Below are 26,401 nucleotides of genomic sequence, written 5' to 3'. Positions count from 1 at the left end.
TCGTAAGGGTCCCTTTGTCAGCTGGAGATTTTAGCAGGAATGATCGCTAGTATTGCAATGTGGTGGTGTGAGGGGGAGGGGGAATACAAACTAAAAAAGAGATATACATATATAAAATTGGACATACCTGCTCCAACGGCCACCGCCTTGCTCCCGATCCTCGCCTCCCAGACGTCCAGGAACTGCTGCACACTGCGCAGGCTTCCAGATGCCTATTCAGCACTGCCATCGTGCTGGGAATACTATTTCCATCATGAGATCAGCGCTGGGATTGGTCTGAGCACTGTGGTTCGGCGCTCAGACATGGACTGGGAGCCTGTGTTGGTTCTCCACTCGGCTGTACAACACAGTCAGGTGGAGAACGGCTAAGTGCGCATGACCGTTTGGCCAGCCGCAGAGGGCCGCCCAAACAATCATGCATACTTATCAGTGCCCACCACTCCCCCCTCCTCCCTGGTGCTGCAGCTGCAGCATTAGTATGGATGGCCCGCCCCTCCCTCAGCTCGCAGCCTGCAGGACGAAAAATAAAGTGATAATAAAAAGGTTTTATTATCATTTTTTTCTTGACGGTTAGCTCTGCTGGTTTTCAGCAGGTGCGACGCTCCTTCGCCACAACGAAGGAGCCGCCCCTGGATCCTAGGGCCCATACATCCTGCTCTCCATATAAACCTGCTGCCTCCGGGTCCCTCATAATCTTCAGCCATCACGTCTCAGCATTCTCCTTCTTTTGCACGTCCCCTGGTGCTCCAAAACTCCTCCTGGAACTCTGTAGGCAAAGCTCTACTCACTCACTGAGAAATGTAAAAGTAGATAATCCTGCAAGGCCAAGTTGGTAGGTAAAAACCTCCGAAATAGTACAGGGAAGTTAATGGGGTCAGGACTCTAAAAACAGAATACATTTTATAAGGTCTAAGAAGTAACAGAGAAAATATTGGGGCTTACAACAACCATAAACTAGAGGCAAGGACTACCAGTAATATCGGCTCAACCGAAATAGTCATTGTCCAACCAGGAATGTAAGGATTCCTAAGACAGTAAAGAGTGTGTCATGAGTGGGATCGGTTGCTTCTCTGCTGGGTACAGAACATAGTGGAATGGAGTGACATGCAACGAAAAAGTGGATAGGGGAAGGAGGCAGAGGGACAGGAGAGGATAGACAGTGACAGGCACCCAAGATTTGACTAGCTGTTGTAAAATGATGTTCTTGAAAAAAATAGAAAAATTAGATTCCAACATAACAAAGGGGAAAGTGGAGTGGTGCATGAACAGAGTGAGTGGGTGCCTTATTACATGTTTAGTAGTTTCCTTTAAAAAAAGTTGTTTACAATTCCGGGATCATCCTCATTTTGAGAGTTTGCTCCAGAAACAAACCTTGGGTGCACAAAACAAATTATTGGTCGGTTGTTATGGAAATGTTGCAATTCTGATATGGTTTGAACTGCTAGTTGGTTCCATGCGTTCACTAAATTTTCTTTCTGACCAAGGGGCATATTTATGAGAGGCTTGTGTTGCATTTGCATGATGCAATGTGATACCTATGTGACTCAAACCTCTAAGTCAGAATTTGGAAGCCACACAAAGCCAATTTGTATGGCTCTGAGTGGCTTCATAAATCTGGAGTAACGCAACACAATGCAAATCACTGTGTTGCATTACTCTGCCCTCGAAAGGTGTTCCATGGACGTTGCGTGGGTGTTCCCACGCAACACCCAAGAATTTTGACACATTACCATATTTAAAAGAACATGTAAACCTGGGAATGCACCAAAATCTTACACCATCCCTGGGGAAGCGTAACGAGGAAAAATATCTATATTTTTCCTCGTTTCTGTCTCTTTCTATAGAAAGAGGAATATGCCCCCCAGGATTGGTTTCGTGCAGGAGGATGCTCCATCCTTCACAAAAACAATCCAGTATCCAACACAGGCACCCTTTCCTCGTAGTGCAAGGGTGCCTGCATTGGCCCTCGACAGCCAAAGAGACGCAAGCACATGGAAAAGGACAGGAATGCACCTTATTGACTTAAATACAGCGCATTCCTGCCCTTTCCCTGCCCCGCTGTGCAGCGCAGCGAGGTGACTTGCTGTGCTGCACTGCCTGACTTCTTCATAATGAGACCCAAGGTTTCCTGTTAGTAACACATGTCCACTGTTGGTGCGTGTGTCCTTGTACAATTGTGTTGTGCACTTGTTTGTGTGTGCAGTGCATATGCCAGGTCATTTGCATGCCATGGTCACCTCTGTTTCTTTCTTTTTCGAGCTGATGTCTTCTATTCTTGCCTTTATGGGAAAACGAAGATGAATGCGAGTCCTGGCTCAACAATATTATACTCACCTTGATGACCCTTGTTAATATCTCAGTTCTGGGATGCAATCCAGCTGCTGGGCGTGTCAAGGGCAGCACCGAATGCACAAGTAAAATGTAATGCAATTCTTAGTCAGGCCAAACGAATAGTAATAGGGTCTTAAACGGAAGGTGGCTGAACTTACACTCTGGAAAGCCTGGGAAGGCAAGCACACAAATAATGGCATGTTCCAGTTTTGCAAAGCACCCTAATTTTTATCTTCTGCAAGTGCCTAATTTGAGCTGTCGGTTGCAGGTGGTGGACACCCACATTTAATTTTGGCGACTAAGACTTATTTTTCATCAGCATACAGTGAACAGAAAGGTAGGTAAACAGTGACAAAGGGAAGATCAGAGATGAGAAATAACTGGCAAGATCGGGATAAAAACCAGGAAGTGTGCGGTGGTAGAAGAAAGAGGCATGCCAATAATATACAGAGACTTAGACTGGTACTGAGTGGGAGATCACTAAGGTACGCAGGGACACAATACGAAAGGCTCTGGCAGAACCCAGGGGAGAATGAGATAAGGGAAAGTGTGCAGTTCACAAGGCAGAGGTTGTAACACTAGGAGGTGCTGAGGAAAGAGACAGCCAAGGCTAAAGCTTAGGTCATGGAACATCTTCTAGATTGCCGGAAGTGATAAACTGGAGAGTAGGTTGAGTCAGAGTCCTGGCCCAATCAGACTCTGATAGGGTAAAGAAGGAATTTCCATCTGGAAATCACCCTTTGTTGCGCGGAACATTGACAGAGATTCCTTGGCTAGATACCCTGGAAAGGAGAAAGAATGAGGGCAGGAAGAAAGATCACTTGATTTCCAAATCCATTCAACAGTCACAGCCAGAGCTTTAAGGTGGCTGCTGCAGAAGCCTCCTCGAGTTGGAACGAAGAAGAAACATAGGTTTCACCAATACAAGATGATGAAAATAAGCCAAAAAATATTTTAAAGCACTCCCTCACAATAGTGGCAAATGTTCCAACATGCTAGCAGGTGGTGCAAATCTGAGCAGATATCAATAAAAATATTGCCAAAATATTGCCAAATTCTTTCAGAATGATGCAATTAATCCCAAAAGCTGCCATGTAATTGCGTGTTTTATAGAATAGAGTATACACCAACTTATATTAGAACATTAGAATGCTGAGCAATCCATTGCAGACAATGGAGTGCTCTGGGCTTCTACAGGCCAGTAGAAGCAGCAGAACAACATTCTAACCTTGTTATTCATTCACAGCTGCTGCTGTGAACAAAGGCCTCTCGGGCCTGAGGGGATTTAAATCCATTCAGGCTCCGAGAGGCCTTTGTTTTTATAGCCTTAGAGCCCGACCTAGCGGGCTCTACTGGCCATTAAAGGCCCATTCCAGTGTTAAAGGCCCGAGCCTTTTACGCTGTCAATTTTCCAAGGGTGAAAACAGAGGCTGTTAACAACATGGGCTCCAGTGATGTCACTGCTCCATCCACATCCAAACCAGGCCCCTCCCTGATATCCTGGAAATAAGAGAGAGCACCTCTAAATAATAAACACTTATTCTGAAGATAAGCTCTTATTTTGAAGATAAATAAATTACAAGAGGCCCTTGACAAAACACAATGGTCTGAAAATTATAATAAGGCATACATTCCTTACTCCAACAGCCTCTGAAAAGAGGGCAATGTTTTGGGCAATTTCACGCATTAAATGCAACCTCGTCCAGCTTTTTTTAGGATTAATTGTAAGTGCACATTGAGTGTGGGAAAAATAAATTGAAATTAAGTACTGACTTTATAGGTGTCCTTCTTGCCTCCACACTACACCCCTCCCATGGAAACCCACAAGTTCCCACCTCTTTCATACAATTTCAACCGCAGAATTTCAGCCCACCTGGAGGAATCTCCACTCTTAAAAATGGAATTTGTGGCCAGAAAATTGCATAAATAATGATTCTGTAAATCTGGATTTGGGAATTACAAATGTTAATTCCTTTTTCCTACCCTAGTTTACACCTTGTGTCACAGAATGTGTTGAAGGAGGTGCCAGAGAGCCGGCAGGCAAGACGGCCACATTCTTGTGAGGCTCTTGCAGTCCCAGAATCCTGCCTCATCAGTGGTGTTTGAGGCCCCTGTTGGAGTCTAATCTTCTTTTGGTTGCTCTGTGGTGCCAGGTAGCCTACCAGTGATGTCTTAGGGCCGACCGGCAGGAGAGAACGCCGCAGTTGGAGAATCCCAGGGCCTGTGACCTTGCCCTTTGTGAGGCAGAGACCCAGTGGCAACCTGAGAGCAGAGTGGCCCATGACCATTGTCGACAATCATATATTACTGCAGCAGGGGCAGCAGAGGTGGCCACCCCCCACCAGATCATGAGGCAGCTGGATCAGGCTGACATTAGGTGAACTACGGTATGGCCTGCTTCCACGGCAGGTGCTGCAGGTTGCCTGAGTCTGCCAGGGGAGAGACCATACACTAGCTGTGAATACATCTGGGCTGCGGCTGCCTCGTGCTTGCTTTTGCAGCCCTTCCTCAACATCAGCGCTGTGCCCTGGTGGCTAGACGGACCTCAGTGGGCTGACCTAGGCTCGCACAGGAGTGAGCCCGATCCCTGAAGAGTGCAGACTGGACCGAGCATGACTTCAGACTTCTTTTATTTAATTGCTCCAACTGTTGCCCTTCCAATTGTGCATTTCCTTGCTCCTCAGTGCTTGAATTACATTTTTTGAAAAAGTTTTGTTCCTTGTGATCACCTGTAATTGCTATTCCATGAATTTGTGTTACTTCCAAAGGTGATGTATGGAACTTACTTTGAGATTTTCTACCTTGTTAATGTTTCACTAAAACAAAATCTCCTATGTTATAGTACTCATTTGGAAAATTAATTTTGCTATCAGTGTAATATTTCATTTTCCTTTTTGTTTCTGCATCTCTTTTCAATATTTCAGTGTGGTCTTTTGGCGGAACAGATGGAAGATGCGGTAGATGTGTTCGTCTTGACTGACCAAACATTAACTCAGAAGGACATGTATCTGTAGAACCATGAGGAGTATTTCTGTAGTCTCGTAGAACTTGACATAATACCTGGTTTGAAATCTGAGACAGTTTTCTTCTTTGTATAGCTTTTTCGATAGTGGCCATCATTCTTTCTACCATACCATTTGCTTGTGGCCACATTGGTGAGACTCTTCTGTGAGTTATTCCCAAATAACCCATGAACTTTTTGAATTCATTTGCATTAAATGGTGGCCCATTGTCTGTTTTTATTATATCTGGTATCCCCCAGGTCGAGAAAACGTCATCAAGAACAGGAAGGACACTTGTTGCAGAGGTTGACGATATTACTTTTACAATCGGAAATCGAGAGTATTCATAAATTAACACTAATAAATAATGCCCTGAATCTAGTGGTCTGTAAAAATCTGCTGCTACAGTAGACCAAACAGCATTAGGCAATTTGGACATATGCAATTCTTCCATTACTTTTTCCTTTGCACTGCATTGACATAAATTACATGTTCACTTCTACTTGACTATCTAGTCGTTGAAACCACATATTTTCTCTTATTAAGTTCTTTGTCGCTGACACGTCTTTGTAAACTTTCCCGAATTATTAGTTTATTTCCTCTTAAGAGTACTCCTGAGGATGCAATTGCTAATTGTGAATGTATATTTTTAAATGCTAGAATATCATTTCTTTTTACATTCATTTGAAATTGTGTTGCAGTGTTAATTAGTCTCTATTTATTTTCAAGGATAATTCTCTTCACTTCTCCAAGTGATTCATCTTTGTTGGTCATCTCAATTAATTCCCTTTCTGAAATGATTCCTGGTACTGTAGACCTAATACTGAAACATATATATTCTTCTGCTACCAACTGTTCTCTTGTCTGTGTTTCAGTGGGGTGGCTAGACAAATAATATGCTTGATTGAATTATTTTCCTGGCTTGTGAACAATGACGCATTCCCCATCTCTCAATTCATGGCGGCATTTACATTTTTGGATTCTCATAAATTGCAATTAATGCTTATTGGTCTGTTATTATGACAAATGGTTTGCCAAATATAAAATCATGATAATACTCACAGGTCCATACAACTGCCAGACTTTCTTTTTCCAGTTGTGAATATCTTCGCTCTACATCTGTTAACCTTTTACTAGCATGCAAAATCACATATCAAGGAGTCTCCCTTCTAGGTTTGAGCTGCACTAATATTGCACCAATCCCTGCTGGACTAGCATCCACCACAAGTTCTGTGCACAATTGTGGATCAAAATATTTCAAATTAGCTGCAGTTGATATATCTTGTTGTATTTGCTTGAATGCTTGATCACAGTTCAGATAGTCTTTTATGTATTGTGAACAATAACTTGCCATCCCTTAAATGAACGTAGTTCTGATATATCTTTAGGAATGGTTATTAAGTTTAGAGATGATACTTTTTTGGGATCGGGTCTCATGCCTGTGCAAGAAAATATGTGTCCATAAAATATTAATTCAGATTATTTATGTCACATTTTCCAAGATTGAATGTTAAACCAGCTGCTCCAAGTTGTTGCCAAACTTCATGTAAAGCTTGATCATGTTCCTCTAGATTTTTTCCAAAAATCAAAACATCATCACTATAATTCATAGCATTCTTTACTGGTCTTTCAAGTCTAACTTTGAGAATACAGTTGCACCAGAGATACTACTTATCTTGTCATTTGAATGTGGACCTGGATGTTTCTCTCTTTCAATTGCTGTGTTGGCCACTCTCATATCCACACAAATTCTTATATCCTCTGTATCTTTTTTTGAGACCACTACAATTGGAGATATCCATTGCGTTGGCCCAGATACTGGTTCAATAATGTCTTGTTGAAGAAGCAATTTTATTTCCTTCTCTACTTTTGTCTGTAAATGTACTGGAACTCTCCTGTGAGTTTGTGTAACAGGTTTTATAGCTTCGTTAATATGCAATGTTAATGTTTTATCTTTTAACTTCCCTAACCCTGGGTATAGCAGTGTGTACTGTTTTAAAATAGGATGATCCGTTGTAACATTGCAAGTCATTGCTAGTAGACCCATATCCTGGGAATACATGTTGCACCACTATCCAACAAAAAAGGAACTTTTTGCAAACCAACTGTGATATCTACAGATGTTGTTTTTTATTTCTTCTCTTCTGATCATGTTAATTTGTTTGAATTCATTTTCTTCAGACATCATGTACAGTCTTTCTGACTGTTCAGGTTCTTCATCCTCATAATAATGTTCATTGCTTTCAATTTGTCTTAAATGTTTAACATTACCCACTTTCCTTTAATGTTCAGGGTATATTTATTTGTTCACATTTTCTTTTTTACTCCCCACTTCTCTTTTATTTTTTTTAAATTTACATACACTTGTGAAATGATTCAACATCCACATGCTCTGCACTGCTGGCCTAATGCTGGACAAATCTTTGAATGTGGAAAAGAGAATCCACACCTGTAGCACAGTCTTTTTTCTTTATTTTGCATCTCTGTTTTGTCAGTATTGATATCTTTCTTTAACATTTGTCGAACTTGATCGACAGTATTTATTCTACCCTGTTCCACATTATCAGCATGCTTTTGTGCTTGAGTTTCCATTCTAACCATGCGCAATCTTGTTTGTAGATTATATGTTTTTTCTAACAATTTGTTTCTGAATTTTACAGATGAACACCCTTGAATTATCCTTAGTCTTATTGATTTTTCATTATTGCAATTTTCAAATTCACAAAAAGTAACCAACTTCCTTAGCCTTGTTACATATTCATCCATCGATTAATCCTCATTCTGGAAAGCCACACTGAAATTATATCTTTCAAATTCAGATCCCTTTGTGGATCAAATTTGTTACTCAGACATTGAAAAAGTCCTTTATACGTTGTTCTTTCCTGTTCTGGGAAGGTGACAATTAAATCTTCAACATCATCACCTACTAAGTTGAGTAAGAGATCTTTCACTTGTTTATCTGTGTGGTTTTCACAGGTAGCGCTTAGAAAATGCTCAAACCTTCTTACCCATTTCTCCCATCTTTGTGCAATATTTTGCCGATCAGTGAAAAGAAAAGGTAAGGGTCTCCTAAAAATTGAAATGGAGACAGTTTGTGTGTTTTTCTCACCATTGTATATTTCCGTATCAGTGTCGACATTCATTTCACTGCTAGATTCTCTGTTGGACATTATTTGAATAAAACAAAGAAAAAAAATGATGTTTTGAATATATATATTAAAAAATGTAAATCCGACTTGTTCTTCTTTTTCTTTTTGTTGCTTAATTCAGACTTAAAATAAAACTGTCTTTAAATTGGCTACCAATTTTGACAATGGAAGTTCAGGCTGACATTTGCCTGACTTTAAAATGGCCGATGTACTGTTTGTATTTATGTGCGCAGCGTCTTTCTCACGCTACTCACACACTAGCGTGCATCACGTGCTGTCGTGTGTCACGCGCTATCTCTTGAAGCAAAACACAGAGAGCCCAATGCGCGCGCACACGGCCTACTCAGTCCTTAGAGCGGAAAAACTTAATTGGACTTTATAACCCACACACATCGCTCGTTGTGCTTGGCTCTCTCTATTTACTCACTGCGCTCTACTCCGCTACAGTTCATTCGTCACCAGCAATGCAGCAAGGCCAAAGGGCAGAAGTCGTTTTTGAATTGGCAGCCTCCAGAGAAAAGTAAGTGTAAATTATATCACATGGATAATCCCGCTTGTCGCCATTGTAATTCTCATAAAGCACACGAACACAGGAGGACCTTCTCCTTATATTTATTGAAGTCATACTGCACAGTGCTTCCAACTATAACATCCTTTCCCAACTGCCTGTCCTACATTCTACACCCCAACCTTCTATATCTGATGTTTTAGTTCTATTCCTTGTTACATAACATTACATCATTACAGTGAAGACTTGTTAATTTTCCTCTGGCACCCTCGGCACGAGTAGGGTGACCCCCGCTATCTTCCTGGTTGTGCCCTGCAGGCTACCCTTCAATATTTGTGCTTGTTGTTTTCTCTCTCTCTACCTGAACTACTGGATGCATTGTTCTGCATTCACATGTTTCAGGCGGTATGGGATGGGTGGGCGTGTATTTCTGATGGGATTGGGCCGTCAGTGGGGTGGGGGTTATGTTCCTCCTAAATGTTAATTTTTGGGACATAATATGTACACCCTCTGTAGTGCCTCAGTACTCCAGCCCCAAGTTATATGACCCAGCTCATATTGTGGTGTGGTATGCTATTCTCCCTCTTCCTCAGCCTGACATGACTAATAGATCACAGTCTGGTGCTACCCACCCTTCTTCACATGTTATATAACTGCATCACCTGGAATGTTAGGGGTTTAAGTGACCCAAGCACAGTGGCACAGTATCCACATAGCTCTGTTGCAGGAGACCCACTTGGCCACCTCCAACTCTCCATCATTTGATGTGAAATGGGCATCTACAGGGTTTTTTCCTTCTACTCTTCTTATGCAAGAGGTAATGTAATACTGGTTCGTAGCTGAGTGTTGAATATACCACAGGGGTCCTTAAGTGATGATCGGAGTAGGTACACGATTATGTGGGAGGAGTTGCTCTCACACATGAGCACTATCATTAATTGCTATTGGGCAAATACCCCCAGCCCCACCTTTTTTGGCTGCTTGAGGGGGCAAATCGCCTCCATGGGACCCATCTCTATTACTCTGGGGGGAAACTTTAATTGTGTTCTTGCTGAGATGTGTGGAACGGTAACATGTACAGCTTAGCTATCGTATCAGTGCCTCACACCACCCCCACGATATTATGAAAGACCATCAGCTACTAAACATATGAATGGTTGGCAACACTTTCACTAAGGGTAGGCACCTTTTATTCAGGGGTTCATGAGAGCTAGTTCTAGTTGGACTACTAGATGGTCTCTAGTGGAGTGGGGTCCTGGGGACAGCACATTAAATATCTTGCACGTACATTTTCTGATCACTCCCCTGTACTGCTTGCACTGTCTTTCCCCTCAACAGTGCCTCTAGTTGCTAACATAAACTCTCTCTTAAAAGGTACAAGGCGGAGGTAATCAAACAAAAGCAGGATTACTTCGCCAAGTTAACCACTACTCTTTCGTCCCCTAGAGATCTCTTTCGAATTGTCGACTCTCTGTGTACCTTGCAAACTCCCAATCCTACTGTCAGTTCTCAAGATCTCTGCGATAGGATTGCTCAGTTCTTTCACTCCAAAATAGCTGATATTCATTCTGCTCTGGAATCGCAAAGGGCCACTCTGCCCCCCCCTCCACTCTTGTTACACCTGGCGCTGGAATTGAAAATCGGACTGTTAAGGCTAGTCTGGCTAGCTTTCCCCCGCTTGCCCTAACCCAACTGGATATGTTGCTGAGCAAAACCAGGTCAGGCTCACCTTTGGACCCATGCCCTCTCAAAGTCTTTAAGGATTGCAGGGAAGCCTTATTGCCCCCCCCTTCTTGACATTATGAATAGGGCAATATATGAGGGTGTGTATCCGGACGTGTGGAAGAGGGCGGTGGTTAAGCCTCTCTTAAAAAAGCCTACCCTTGATCCTGAAATCCTAAAAAACTTCCGACCCATCTCGTTGCTTCCGGCACCTGCTAAAATGCTTGAGACCCATCTAAATGAACATCTGATGGCCTTTCTGGATGCTTATGGGCTACTTGATCAGGCCCAGCATGTTTTTCGGAGGTCTCATAGTACAGAGTCTGCCCTTACAGTTGTGCTAAATAATATCCGCATGGAGGTGGATCAGGGCCATACTACTCTTCTGGTCTTATTAGACCTGACAGCAGCCTTCGATACCCTATCCCCTGTGACTCTGACATCTCGTCTGAGGGAGATGGGGGTGGAAGGATCGGCCCTGAGCCTTTTGGCCTCTTTTCTGGATCAAAGAGAACAGAGGGTTAAACTAGGCGAATTCCTATCTCCGTCCCTGCCTGTCCAATGTGGGGTCCCACAGGGTTCGGCTCTCAGTCCGACCCTTTTTAATATCTATGTGGTCCCACTTGCCAAGCTAATAAGATCTTATGGGATGGAGGTGGTCTCCTATGCGGATGATACCCAGATCATGGTGTCCCTCTCACACCCGGGCAACTCCTCTGCTCTCAGCTTCAGAAACTGTATGGAGGCAGTTTCTAAATGGATGATTCACAATTCCTTGAAGCTGAATGGTGAAAAAACGGAGGTTCTTGTCTTCGGTGGTGGGAGTGACCTATGGTCGGCTGAGTGGTGGCCCCCCTCTTTGGGACTGTGTCCTACACCCACCCACTCAGCTCGCAATCTGGGTGTCCTGATTGATCCTTCTCTCTCCATGAACCTACAGATTAACAGAACGGTGTCTACTTGTTGGGGCATTATCAAAATCCTAAGAAAAATAAAACACTATCTTGCTCCCCCCGCGCGTAAACAAATTGTGGTTGCCCTTGTGACTTCACGACTTGACTATTGTAACGCCCTTTACTCTGGTCTAGACAAGTGTTTGGTGCAGCGACTACAAATTGTTCAGAACGCGGCTGCCAAATTTGTGACGGACGCCCCGAGGCTCTCCTCGGCTACTGCTGTCAGGAAGAGCCTGCATTGGCTTCCTATCTCTGCCAGGATCACTTTTAAGATCATTAGCTTAACGTATGGGGCAACATCAGGCCAGGGAGCCGGAGGGGTCAAGGATCTCTTAGTTCCCTATGTCCCCTCTAGAAATCTCCGTTCCTCAGAAAATAAATTGTTATCTGTACCTCGTTTCAGGAGAGCTAGGTGGGGAGGAAGGTCCTTCTCTTATTTAGCTCCCAAGCTTTGGAATGCTCTCCCCATGGAAATTAGAGCTCAACCTTCGGTCCCCCTGTTCAGGAAAGCATTAAAGACTTGGCTATTTGTTAAGGCATATCATTGAGCGGGCTTCTGTGTTTTGATCATATTGTTAAGCGCCTTGATGCCTTCGGGCTTAGTCTGCGCGATATAAATCATTTTTCATTCATTCATTCATTCAACTGGTGCCTTCCCCCACTCACACTGCTAGATCACCATTTTAAGGAAGAGCTCGGGTAGGACATTTCCAAATTTTCTAAATGTAATAAAGGGACTGTGCCGCTGGTTGGCACAGTTTGGGATGCCTTCAAGGTCACCATTAGAGGGTTGTGCCTTGCTAAGAGTGGGGGGATGTTGCGCTTCCTAAGTGATCATCTATCCAGGTTGGAGAAATACCTTTAAGAATTTTGGAACTCACCAGGCCACTGCCGAGGACCCTCTGATAGCCCAACAATTTAAATCAGTGCTGTCGAAGTATCATTAGAACAGTTCAAAACAAAACATGGAAGGTGCACTCTAATAGAAGTCAAGAATAGAAAGTACACTGGAAATCCAAAACGATTCTTCTTTTATTCGTGGTTGTTGTATTAAAAAAGGGGGCACACAGCCAACGCGTTTCGTTCCCTAGTGCCACGGGAACTTCGTCAGGGCTGTAACAATCATAAAGACATTTTTTACACATAAATATACATATATATACATTTAAAAATCACAATACTAAAGACCAAGCCACAATACAACACTTTAGTAACAATAGATATGCATACGAACATATAAAATTAGAAAAAACATAAAAGATTTGTTGCACAAGGACAGAATGAGTTACCCAGAACCTAAACAGTCAATAAATTTGTGAGAAGTCACGTATTATAATAGAAAGCAAATCTATACATTTGAATTTCACAAAATACAAACATATAATCCTAAATAATAAGTCCAAAGAGTGAAATTAGAAAGGATAACAAGGTAGAAAAAATATATAGGGAGAAAAGGAGCATAATAGAAATAGGACATTAGGATAATTTAGAAATAAAGAGGAAAATAAAAGGTAGGTAAAAGAAAAAAGAGAACATCTCACCTCACTAAAGGTAACCGAACACTTTCAGAATACGCATAAAGATTCAAATTCAGTGCTTGTGACGTACGAAAGCACTAATACAGAAAATCCGATATGACCAATCAAGTAAGGTACCTGTAGAAATATATTTGTTTTTACTGTATTTCTGAAGCAAATTAATGTGGCAACATTCATAATACATACAAAAAAGTAACAAAGCCAATAACGTGGCAAGACCAGAATATAGAAAAATGGCTCACCTGGAAAATAAACCAATGTAAGGAAATAGCCAACTCAAGTCAAAAACACGTTCCTAACAGTCAAAGAAAGGCAGAGGCGTCTATGTTATACGAGACTCCCTGAAAAAATTGAGTAGAGTAATTACCCAAAGGGCCAATATGTAATAAAAATAAATTACTAATTCAATTCGCAAAAAACACATATGCCAAACACATCAGACAAAAGACCTCACCTTAATAAAGGGTGAATACGGTACTGAATAAGTTGCCAATACAGGAGCGGTAATAAACGCTCAGGTAATGATGAAGAAAGACCAATAGATCCCCACTATCAAGTTTCTGAAAGAAAAACAGCAACGGTCACAAAAATCAGAGTCACCCAACAACGGACAATTTGAGTATAGCAGAATAAGTGATGGGGTCCAAAGGGGAAATTAATGAAACCCTAATGTATCATACTACATAAATACCCCAAGGATTAAAAATTATAGGTTTAAACACCCCATGTTTAAGGTTTTCCATCACCGCATACTGTTATGAACAGTATTACGAGTATGTCGAAGTATCATGATGTGGCCTGTAGGGACTGCCACATTTGTGGTAAATATGCGACTGTGTGCGCCCCGGCAAAACGCTGGCTACTTTGTATCAAGTGCCCAAGGGCCACTAACGATGTACTGGGTATTCGATGGGGAACAAGATCAGCTGCACATTGACACCCCTAGTATCTTGCAGATGTTTTAGGCCTTCAACAGCCCTCTCTACACCTGTCAGAGGGGTACGGTTGTCAAGATGGGATTGTACTTGGAGGATGTAGCATTGGGATGGCTAAGTAACACACGTCACACTTTACTCTAAAACATGGGTACTCACAAACTTTCTCGAGGGCCAAATTTACAGTGTGGTTTGTGGCAGAGGGCCGCACCGGTGGGGGCGGGGTCAGAGGGAGAGGGGCGGGGCTAAAGGAGAAAAAAAATTGTGACCATGAGGTTGAACACAGGTCCCTGCAGCAGAGGCCTTCGTCCACTCCGCCACCAGACACGGCATACACACATCTCTCTCTCTGTCCCTCTCCCCCTCCCTCTCCCTCCCCCTCCCTCCCCCTCTCCCTCCCTCTCTCTTCCTCTCCCTCCCTCCCCCTGTCTCTCTCCCCCTGTCCCTCTCTTCCTGTCTCTCTCTCCCTGTCTCTCTCCCTGTCTCCCTCCCTCCGTCGCCCTCCTCCCTCCTCCCTCTGTCTCCCTCCTCCCTCTCTGTCTCCCTCTCTGTCTCCCCCTCTGTCGCCCTCCCTCTGTCGCCCTCCCTCTGTCACCCTCCTCCCTCTGTCTCCCTCTGTCTCCCTCCCTCTGTCTCCCTCCGTCTGTCTCCCTCCCTCTGTCTTCCTCCCTCCGTCTCCCTCCCTCCGTCTCCCTCCCTGTCTCTCTCCCTCCCTCTGTCTCCCTCGCTCTCCCTCCGTCTCTCTCCCTCCATCTCCCTCCCTCTCCCTCCATCTCCCTCCCTCCGTCTCCCTCCCTGTCTCCGTCTCCCTCCCTGTCTCTGTCTCCCTCCCTCTGTCTCCCTCCCTGTCTCTCTCCCTCCCTCTGTCTCCCTCCCTCTACCTCTGTCTCTCTCCCTCTGTCTCCCTCCCTGTCTCCCTCCCTCTCCCTCTGTCTCTCTCCCTCTGTCTCTCTCCCTCTGTCTCTCTCCCTCTGTCTCACTCCCTCTGTCTCCCTCTCCCTCTCTCTCCCTCTGTCTCCCTCCCTCCGTCTCCCTCCCTCCCTCTGTCTCCCTCCGTCTCCCTCCCTCTCCCTCTGTCTCCCTCCCTCTGTCTCCCCCAGACTGCGCCTCTCTGTCTCCCTCTCTCTGTCACCCTCTGTCAACCTCTGTCTCCCTCCCTCTCCCTCTGTCTCCCTCTCCCTCCCTCCATCACCCCACCCCGTGTGTGTCAGCCCTCAGCCCGGGCTGAGACAGCTTCCCAACGCGCACACACAGCCGCACCCAAGTACTTCACATGTCTTTAAAAGACCATTTACATGTTAATAAAGCTTTGTTGTATTTCACCTCTTAGGCCCCTGCATCTCCACTTTGACAATCACTGGAATCCCCCGGCCCTCACAGAGCAGAGTCTCAGAGTCCGGGCTGCTGCACCCGGCAGTGTTTGGTAACACTATTTACTTATTTTTTTTTAACACAGGTAGGATATCTGCAAGGTCCACGGGCCGCCAAGGTAGGCTTGCCGGGCCGCTGGCGGCCCGCGGGCCGTACTATGAGTAACCGTGCTCTAAAAGGACTTCACCATGGAAGAAGTCCGGGAGGTGATAGAGCAGTTGCAGGCTATTAGGGCACTGGGGCCTGATGGACTGCCTGCTGAAGTTTATAAGACCTGTGGGGATCTTCTGGCTCCAATCTTGCTTACTGTCATTAAAGTAGCCAGGAAGGGGGGCAGCTCCTCCCCTCAAAGCATGAGGCATTAATTATCAGGGTGTTCAAAACTAGTAAGCCCTCAGATCGCTGTGAGTCTTATTGATGCCTCTCTTTGATTAATTGTGATGATAAAATCTTAGCTAAGTTACTTGCCAACCAGCTGACCCGCCTTATGACAGTTCGGGTCTGTCCTGATCAGTCAGGCCTCATCCCCCGGCACTCTACCTCCTACAACTTATAGACATTATTCGCAGTGATGCAGGATATTAATTCATACCTTGCAGCAGTAGCAACCTTTTTAGATGCTACTAAGGCCTTCAACTCACTCAAATGGGACTATCTGCAAGCTGTTCTCTGCCGGATGGGATTTCCCCATACCTTTTGTCATGGATTGTGCTCTTCTATTCTAACCCATCGGCCAGGGTGCACATTAATGGTTTGTTCTTCGCCCTTTGCGATTACACAGGGTACAAGACAGGACGACTCATTACCGCCTTTACTTTTTGCTGTGGAAGTTGAGCCCTTGGCCGCCAAGTTGAGACAGCAGTACAGTGACAACGCATTGCGCCACCCTAGTCGGCACCTTTAATTTCCCTATATGTGGACGATATTACCTTATTTCCTTGGGATCCACACCTGAGCCTGAATGGTATATTGAAGGAGTTCATCCGGTTTGGTGGGATGTCAGGCATTCAAATCAACTGGGAGAAATTGCAGCTCTTTCTCCTCACTCAGGCCACTGGATGTTTCTCCCATTGTCGTTAGCAAATCGTGTTGCCTTAATGAAGTTGGTGCTCTTGTCTAAGCTATTGTACCTCTTTCTGAACATACCTGTCCTGTTAAATCAATCCTTTTTATGTACAATAACAGCACAGATGATTTGTTTAGCATGGACGGGGATGCAGCCCCATATACAATGGAACACCCTCACATTCGGTGAGCATGCCCGGCTTGTTGCATGCTGTAGAGCATGCAACAAGCCGGGCATGTTCACCGAAGCGGAATCTAGCATAGTCCAATGGGGCATTTTGTACGGCAGCAATTCTGCCTGTGACGTCTCACATGTTGTTTGTCATTCTTTTTCTTTACAAATGGAGTCTGGCAATGGACACACACTTTTAACCATTCATGAGGAGCAGCTACTCTGCCCCCACCCTACTGACAGGATAGGGATCTCCCATTCTGTTATTTCACTCACATAGGAGGTTTACCTTGCCCTGAAGAAAGTCCTGGACCTCTTGGCCACTCTGGACTGAAACATGTCGGCACTAGGGTCTTAGGACCATAATACTCCAACAAAGACCCACTTTTATTTATTTTTAACTACCCAGACAGATCCAAGAATAAAGGTAAACCAGGGATCTGTCTGAGGCATTTTATCTTTATATCCCCCTGCCTGTTATATATCAAAAGCGCTCCCAACACTGTGGTTGAGCCCACCCCGACTTTTAGGGGCCGGGGTGACCCAATGATGAAGCATGACACCACTAGGGTGTGCGAGGGTAACTAAAGAAAAAACTGTTTTTTCCCCCAAATTCATGGTTGGGTTAGGTACAACCTTACACTCATTCCTTTTAATTCCCTTCAGGCACAGCTAGTTCACTAGCACCATCGACCACTTAGTGGCCAGTGGAGTATTTTTTTGTGATTACGTGTTTTGCAGGGAAGACATCCTCCGGTAATACTTACCTCTCGCACCCTCCTGGGACCTGGATCTCCTCCAGTACCCTTTTGTGTTAACACCCTCACATTACCCTTTCATGTGCCCTGGATATAGAGCTTTATTACCTGACAAGACAACTATGCTAGTAATTGGTGTTGCCCCACCTGGTTTCTCCCTCATTTGCCTGTAGAACAAAGACATATGGCACTGATTCCTCCTGCTTCCTTCATGGGCACTCCTTCAGGTTATCCCTCAGCTGATTTGTTTACAGTGCCCTGCACTTCTGGCGCATGGCAGAGACTATGCCACAAAATGGGTACGAAGATTTTGTATTCTCCATTCCCACTGGATTATAACCACTTGCTGCTGGTAATCCATGAAACACTGTGCAGACTTCAGCTCAAAAGGTGAGGGTTTACTCATAGGGAAGATCTGTATCGCATTGGCCTCTTTATTACACAGACCGACTCTTTATGAGAAGTGCCGGTCTCTCCTCTAGAGGTATTTCTGTACATCCACCTAAAATGCAATACCAAGGCAGCTGTAGGAAACTTTCCAGCCGAACCCCCTACATTCATTACTCTTTATGGCAGTCTCCAGGCCACTGGTACTTAGCGCCTGATTTCCTCATCGTATCGTACAGCACAAGGTAGAATCTCCAGGTTATCGGGGACTGGTACTGCACCAGTGGGATATGGAACTTTGTATGACACTCACTGATTAGCATCGGCATTACTGCTGACCGCAGACAGAACAGTTAGCATCCAGTAGCAGACTTACAATTATTTATTGCAATTTCCTTCAAAGGGCGCACTACACTCCTGTCAAACTGAATACATTTGGGCTCAGGCTTTATGATTGCTGAGCCAGATGCGGTATGGTTGGCACCGATTTCCTTCATCGGACTTGGTCTTGTAGGCCTGTACAATCCTATTGGCAGGAGGTGCACAGTGCTCTCTCCATTATGATTAGGCTGTCCTGTTTTAAGTTTATTTATTTATTTATTTATTTGTGTGTTTTGTAAAGCGCACAGCTGCCCCAACGGGGCGCCCAACAAAAGGGAAATAGACCTCACCAGAGTAAACATATAAACACTGATAAACACCTGCACAACCACAAACTAAATGCCAAAGAAAGGAAAAGGAGAATGAAAGAGTCATTTTTATTTCTTCCTGAAATGGCCAATACATTGTAACTTTGTTATACAAGGTAGCAGCAAGAAAGACTGAGCTAACATTATTCTGCTTGAGTTTTGTTGTTTAGGGATATCGCTAATATATTGTTTCTTCTTCATTTTCCTTTTTTTCAGTTTTGTGGTCTTTGGTCTAAGGAGGCAGGGTTTAGAAACATGCTTTAGGTCTTATTTAATTATTTTATAAACTGTAGAGAATCAGGAAATACCAAAATCATATTTGATATTTTGGCTGCGTTTGATTCTATCACTTATAGGTAAAATACCTGGTTTCATAAGAGTCTTTCACAGTATGTAACATCATATTTACCCACAGACAACGAATTGGTTAAACCCTTTGTTCAGATCTTCCTTACACATTTCGGAGACATAAGGTCTCTAAGGCCTACACTGTAAGATTCTAAAGCTGTTGATGACCAAATCCAATGCCCAAACATAAGGAGTCTGAGCTCAATTTTATGAGTAATTTTTTTTCTGTGCCAAATCTAGATAGAGGGGACTTAACGGGGTCTACCCTCCCAGAGACCATCAGGCAACCCTATCAACTGCAGCTTGACACAACATCGTTTTTAAGTTGGGTACACAACAGTGATGGTCTGGAAGTCTCAAACTCACACATTCCAGTAATACTGTAGAGATGTGATAGAGTCTCTCAGCGTCGAATATAGACATGGCAATGTTTGTTGCTAGTCTGTTTGATGCTAGAGCTGCTGTAAAGGATGTATGCCACTTGCATGGTCAGTCATGTCCTTGGTAACTACCGACAAAGAGACAAGGACTCCATAATACCCGTGCAGACTCTAGGATTTGCGTGACCAGGTTCCAAAGCACTGTGTTTAACTTTACTCTATTTTTAGGTTAGCACAACACTCAATCACTGATTGCTGATGGAATGCAGCCAATACAGTTCCCTTTGCCAGACACAATGTCGGAGGTTTTTAAACCATATGAGGTGTTTATTGTTTATTGGGCTGGTAATGGATGCTAATGTCGGCGTCATTTTATTAACTAACAGGTTGTATTCGTATAAAGTGCAGGTGCCGCAGAATGTCTTCACATTCCCAGGTTTACAAGTCCTTGTAAATCTAGGAATGTGTCAAAATCCATGGGTGTTGCATGAGAACACCCATTGCAATGCTCATGAAACGCCTCTTTGACACAGAGTGAGGCAACGCAGTCTCTTTCGCTGCTTTACCTTACTCCATATCTACGAGTCCTTGAAAAGCCGCGCAAAGTGACTTTGCGTGACCTCGTAGTTATGGGTCTGCACTCTGCACCGCCAGTGCTTCAAAAAGGTGATGCACCGGCGGTGCAATGGGCTTGTAAATCAGCCCCTCAAAATTCAAACAAAGCAGGCTAAGCTGCTCTTTAGTGGTGCGATATTAGCAGTGGTCTGTGTGGGTTTGACCCCAGTAATTGTTTACATATTGGACAGGGTGGGGACTCGCTTTTGGATGTGAAAGGGTTACTTTAAAACAGAAGAATAAAAAATCTCAGGCTAATAAGTGCCTCGGCTAATACCGTGCGTATTAACCATCCACTGTCATCGAATGAAGGTTAAATCACTGTTTACATATTGGACAGGGTGGGGACTCGCTTTTGGATGTGAAAGGGTTACTTTAAAACAGAAGAATAAAAAATCTCAGGCTAATAAGTGCCTCGGCTAATACCGTGCGTATTAACCATCCACTGTCATCGAATGAAGGTTAAATCACCTGTAACATCTCCTAATTTCTAACTGTGCTCTTTTTACTAATTTTCCCAATCTCCTAACTACCCTCCAGTGGCCTATGGGAAAATGGTGCCCCCCTCCCTCAGAATGTGAAGAGGGGCCCTTAAGTCTCCCATGTTTTACAAATATTCATTGGCTTTTGCTGGAATGGAGGCCCTGTAAAGGGTTTGGACCCCTCTTTTTGATCGCAGGAGCTGCAGGTGTCTGTGTTACAACCCCCGCACCACCATCTTTTTGCTCTGCTCCAACCTTAAATCATGTGTTTTGATGTACTGGTCTCGCGACAAGCTTCACATCTAGACCCAATGCTGGCAATCTTTCCTGTTCCGTCGCTTCATTACTTCCCTGTTAACACACAATGCTGTGTCAGCGTTAATCCTTCAGAGCCTTCTCCTCTACCACCAGTAAAACCCGTCCCTGCTGTTCTTTCTCCCCGCCACCCCCATACATACCCTAGTGTATAAGAAAAAATCTTCATCCATCTCCATCAGATACAATCTATTAACAAGGATGGCTGGGGGTACTCGAGCCTTTATAAATAGAACCAGCCGTCTGTGCAAGTTTGCATCATGCTTAAACCATTTAATGTCTTGCGCTATGCAAAAGCTAATAATTTCTCTATTCACTTCCATCCTTGCATGGTCAAATGCTGATAGTTTGGACTGAGGTCTCCAGAATCTCCTTGGTACAAAAAAAGTCCACATGAGGTCAGCACTATCTAGTATGTTCCTCAAATTCTACTTCATAATTTTTACTAACTCTGAACCAGTTGCCTACCCCAGCTCTGTTACAATCTATTTCCAGCATTTAATGCAGTAGTTGACCCAACCGCATACCACTTTGTCCGCAACAAAATATTTACACTTCTTTAAATTAGAATCCCATGTCCAGGCTAAAACTATCTGCCAGTGCCACTGTTCAAAATGAATGAATCCCAAAGTCCCCATTTAGGAATCTTCTGTAAGGAACTTTCTTAATGTTCCTAATACTGGGGTAATCTCAGATCAAGGTGTGCCCAGTTTTAAAATCAGTTGTATAAGGAAGAGTTTCATTTTCTTCAGGACCATAAGGCCAACAACTTAAACATCAACGGTGAACCAGTTAACCACGCCTCATGCAAAGTTCCAACTGTTTAGAACCCGGTGAACTTCTTTTACAATATCAGCCGTTGTTTGATACCACTGCCAAGCAGAAAATGTTTTTTTTCAAAAAGAAGTGGAATGGTGCACCCGGAAATATCACAGTCCACAAATCCTTTATTGTGTTTTTTAGAAAAACTCTTCCTTTATTTGATATTCATATATAAAATCCCCAGAAAACAAGCATCCAGCCAACGTGTGTCGTTCAAACAAGCATTTGAACTTTGTCAGGACTGTAAATAATATACAAAAAGACATGCATAAGAAGCCATACAGTAGCAGAAATTTGCAAACAATGACAAAACAATACCTGTTTTATAAAAAAAAACAAGTTAAACAGTAAAAAGACCAAGATGTACATTAACAACACACCAAAGAAACAATCACAATACATTAAATTAATAGTTAAAAACCAAACAATCTCTAAATCATTGCGGGAGCTAGTGTGCAAGGAAACCCCACCAAAGAGGGGAACTGCTCAATTGCCAATCCGCATTTCTTAAAAATGAGTGCACTTTACTTAACTGACATCTACTTTACGGATATTTACCATGATCGTAGTATCACATTGTGTTTATGCCACCCCCTCAGTATTGCCATAATTTGTAATGTCTTCACTATGTCACCCATTATACCTTTATATTTCTTATGATTATTTTACAAATACTAGATTATGTTTGCTTTTCCCTCATTTGTGGGTAGAGATCAACATACCTTTAATAACTTAAAGTTCTGTAGAGTGTCATTATCAGAATTGCAATTTAAAAACCAACTTCACCATAAGTTGTGCTTTTACAGTGTGATTTCAGAGACACCAAATGTTGGGGTCCCATCTATTACCAATTGGAAATTACACTTATAAAATGTACAAAGGCAATCCCAATGTTATCCTATGGGAGAGATAGGCCTTGCAGTAGTGAAAATGAATTTAAGAGTATTTCACTACTAGGACATGTAAAACTTAAAATTGTATGTCCAACTTTTTAAATACAGAGTGCTGGTTTAACGCTCTGCTCAGGCACAGGGAGTCACTGTTTTTTCTCCAGCCCAGATGTTCAATACAGCTGGATTGGAGGAACCGAAGTGTGCATGTGTGTTCAGATGGCCTAAGCCGGCTGGCCAAACACACATGCGCACTTAGAAGTGCACAAACCAGTCCTCCCACCCCTTCCATGACCCCGGCCTCTGCCCTCTCTACAAGCGCAGGCTGAGCTAGCAGCTGAAAAATAAAAAGATTATAAAATATCGATTTACTGTGCAGCTGCTGTCTCTGAGCCAGTGGGGCGATCCTCCTCCACCATTGGGGAGGAGCCACCCCTGCTTCTTTTGCACCCTGCACTGCTTTCCTCAACAGGGGTATTTCCTCCCCCCATGTTCCTTCAAATGCACTGTGGTGTCAGTGAACTTTTATTTCTACATCATCTGCTTTCCTGTCCCAGGGCAGTGCTCTGGTCAGCTCTACCTTCAGTTCATACCATGGCACTTTATTTTTCTCCTGTCTAATTTTAATACCTTTTGCAGAGTTAGTATATATGCCTTTTAACCCCCGTTATATCATTTGATATAAGCTGTTTATGACATGCCTTCCTGAATGTGGACAGAAAGAAAACTGTAACCCTCCTTTAAGAGTCCCTCTTCTGAAATAGCAGAAGCTAGATTTGTTGGAATTTCTAGTTTTTTTCCTTAAATGGAATGAATGCATATTATTTTCGCCAGAAGAAACTCCAACCCAGCGCTCGATAGAAGGGCTTCTATGATGTCTCCGACTTTTGGGAAACGATGACATGAGATGTCATGTTAGTTAAAGTTTCAAGTCTCGAGAGCAATAGGTAAGTTTATTAAAACATACCCTCTGCAGCCCAGACATTTGTGTACATGGGCTTGGCTTCTTTTACGGATTAGCTCTTCATATGCCCCTTAACTTTGAAAAAAAGGCATTGGAAACCGCTGAGATCATTGTCTACTAGTGGCCATCTTCGCTGGTGCCAAAACCATGCCCCAAATGCAAATCGCGGAGTTTTAAGTACACCCAGAATAGCAATAGGATGTTTGGAGTAATTCCAAACATACTTTTCATTTAAATGTTTATTACTGAGAGATACTAGGGAGAACAAGCACAGAATAGCCACCACTCTTGGCTAGATATATTGCCAGTCTTCCAAATTAAGTAAAAAGCTAAAGTGGACTGTAGAAAAAGTAGGGGTACGCAGGCTCTTTATAAACAATATTGTTTGCAAAATCCACTCCTGTGGAGAACATCCAGCCTTCTGTCCCCCCCATCTCCCCCCTCCACCGCTCTAGCCCCGCCCCTACGACTTGCACAGCTGTATCTCTCTTTAATTGCTCTCTCTAAAGTGCAGACATTTCTCCAAGTTTGTGTTTTCGCCGGAGAAATCACAGCTCGGAAATTCTAAGCAGTGGTTTCCTCTTATTTTCCGACCTCTGTTGTCTTCAGCACTGATTGAACTGAATCATTTCCAAATTAAATATATGCACTTTAGAAAGTTCTATCGCATAAAACGGGCCCTCAGCTGTGCCCTGATGAGCGCAGAGGTTGAAGATGTGGCCGAACGAACTTAAACGCTGCCTGATTCTACAACTCTTTGCTAACATCGAGTCTCCTTTATGAAAAGTGTATCGCTGGGCAAAAACAGCAATGCAGCACTTTTCATAGCACCATCCTTGCGACACCATGGATGCGCCGTATTTACACTACTCTGCTCCATGTCCCAAGGATTGACTAGATACGTCACAAATCCTGACGAATCTGGTGGCGCAGTAATGACGCCTTTGCTGGAGTGTGTTGGTCAACTGATGCAACTCCAGCAATGGTGTCATTAGGCTTGGGTGAGTCCCATGTAAAAGGCCCTGCATCACTCCTTACACCTGTTTGAAGCAGACGTACAGATTGTGAAGCAGTCAAGTTGTAGGAAAATCTCAGATTTCTCTGCGCCACTTCTACGAGCCTTTTTTACGGGGGAACGCCCACCCTGCAAACACTATGCCTGACGCAGGTATAATGTAACGCACGGCTTAACAAACGTGAGACATCTGCCTAGATGGTTCACGTTGTAAATAGGGCGCAATGTGGCACATTTTTTACGCCACCACAGCATCACAAAAAAGTGACGCAACGGCAGCGCAGGCCCTCATAAATAAGGGCCATCAGGTGTAGACAAGACGTATGCCTTTGATGTATTCATTGTGCATGATGTAGAATAGAAGGCTCCTGGGATATACTAAATAGTGACCATGTCTCCGGGACATGTCTTGTGTTAACCAACACCAGGAATATTTTTTGAATCTTTGATAATAGTTAACAGAGTATTCAGAAGCATTGTTTACATATTAGGTTAGTGGCAAATCATTACTATCTGTGGTAAACTCAACAGATACATCTCTACTATGGAAATATTGCTAAAATATAACAAAATCACGTTACACGCTTTTAAGATTAATGATATCAACATTGATCTATTCATAGAAATTAACTGCTGAATTCAAGCTGGAAAATCAAAGTGTAAGGTGACAGCTTGTTGCTGCCAATTGACAAGCCAGGATAATGACAGCACAGTGAGAAACTTGCTCCTATTCTACACTGAAACTTTATATATGAACATTATTTATTTCCTCTTAAAACTAAGGACTCCGCTAAAGATGAACTAAATCACTATACTTTGTGTCAACTATTTTATGAAGAATTAATTAGCAGAAAAACTTAACGAAATATGTGTAAATAGCATATTATTTTCAAAAAAAATGTTTGATGTTAACTTTAAGTCAATATTAATACTATTTTAGTTTCTATAAAAATGGAAATGACCAAAAAGTGGGCACTGTTTCAAACAGCTTAAATGTATGTGCTGTTGGCCTTTCCTGAGAACACTTATTGTATATCGCCATTATCATGATAGCATTTCTATAGTGAGTGCTTAATTTGCAGAGAAAATAAGTGCCAGGGCTCTAGTTAGGAGGCACTTTCAGCTTGCACCACCCATTGCCAATGCCAGTGTTGCCAATGACAGAGCCTACACTACTACTAACCTGCACACTGCTACAAGTGTGACAATTTAGCCTATTCCAGGCCCCTGAAGCTACAAAAATAGCTTGGTCGGCAGGTGTTAGTTGTTTTTAACACACACTGAATTAATAAACAATTGCTGTTCTGCTCGTGTCTAAATTATAGAAACAGTGTCACCATGTGGCACCTGTCATGAGTGCCGGTGCCGAGCACCAGAAACCACCAGCCCAAATTAAGCACTGTTTATAGTGCTTCCGACATTTTGACACCCATCGCTTTTCTCTAATGCTACCGACTTTTCGGATTCTGAGCTCTGCAGAGCGCAGTCCTTGTTTGGTCTAGCCTAGAGACAGCTTTAGCTGCTCATCAACCTTATGTAATTTAAAAAAATAATAAAACATTAAAAAATACCTATATATATATATATATATATATTCACTGAAAACTGAAAAAACCATAGGTTTTAGGGGTGTTATAGTTAGCTGGACATTTCACTCATCCAAAACCATTGAAATTCCTCCGTTATAGTTAGTTCTGCTAACTATAACTCACGCGCCCGCAATCCACTGCTGATGATGTCACATATTACATCATTCATGACTTGGTCAGTGACATCACTGATGACATCACTGATGACATCTCAAATGACATCACTGATGACATCATCCAGTGAATGTGGTTTGGTTCGTTATTTAAATATGTATTATATATATTACAATCTGCATTGCAGAATGAGTGGATATATAAATATAAATATCTTGATGGAGGATTTAGTAGCAGTGTGATTGACTGTTTACTTGACTAATTTATAGTGTCTTACTAAATAT

This window comes from Triturus cristatus, chromosome 2_2 (genome assembly GCF_964204655.1).
Source record: "Triturus cristatus chromosome 2_2, aTriCri1.1, whole genome shotgun sequence".
Lineage (NCBI taxonomy): Eukaryota > Metazoa > Chordata > Amphibia > Caudata > Salamandridae > Triturus > Triturus cristatus.
This window is presented reverse-complemented; position numbering follows the sequence as displayed.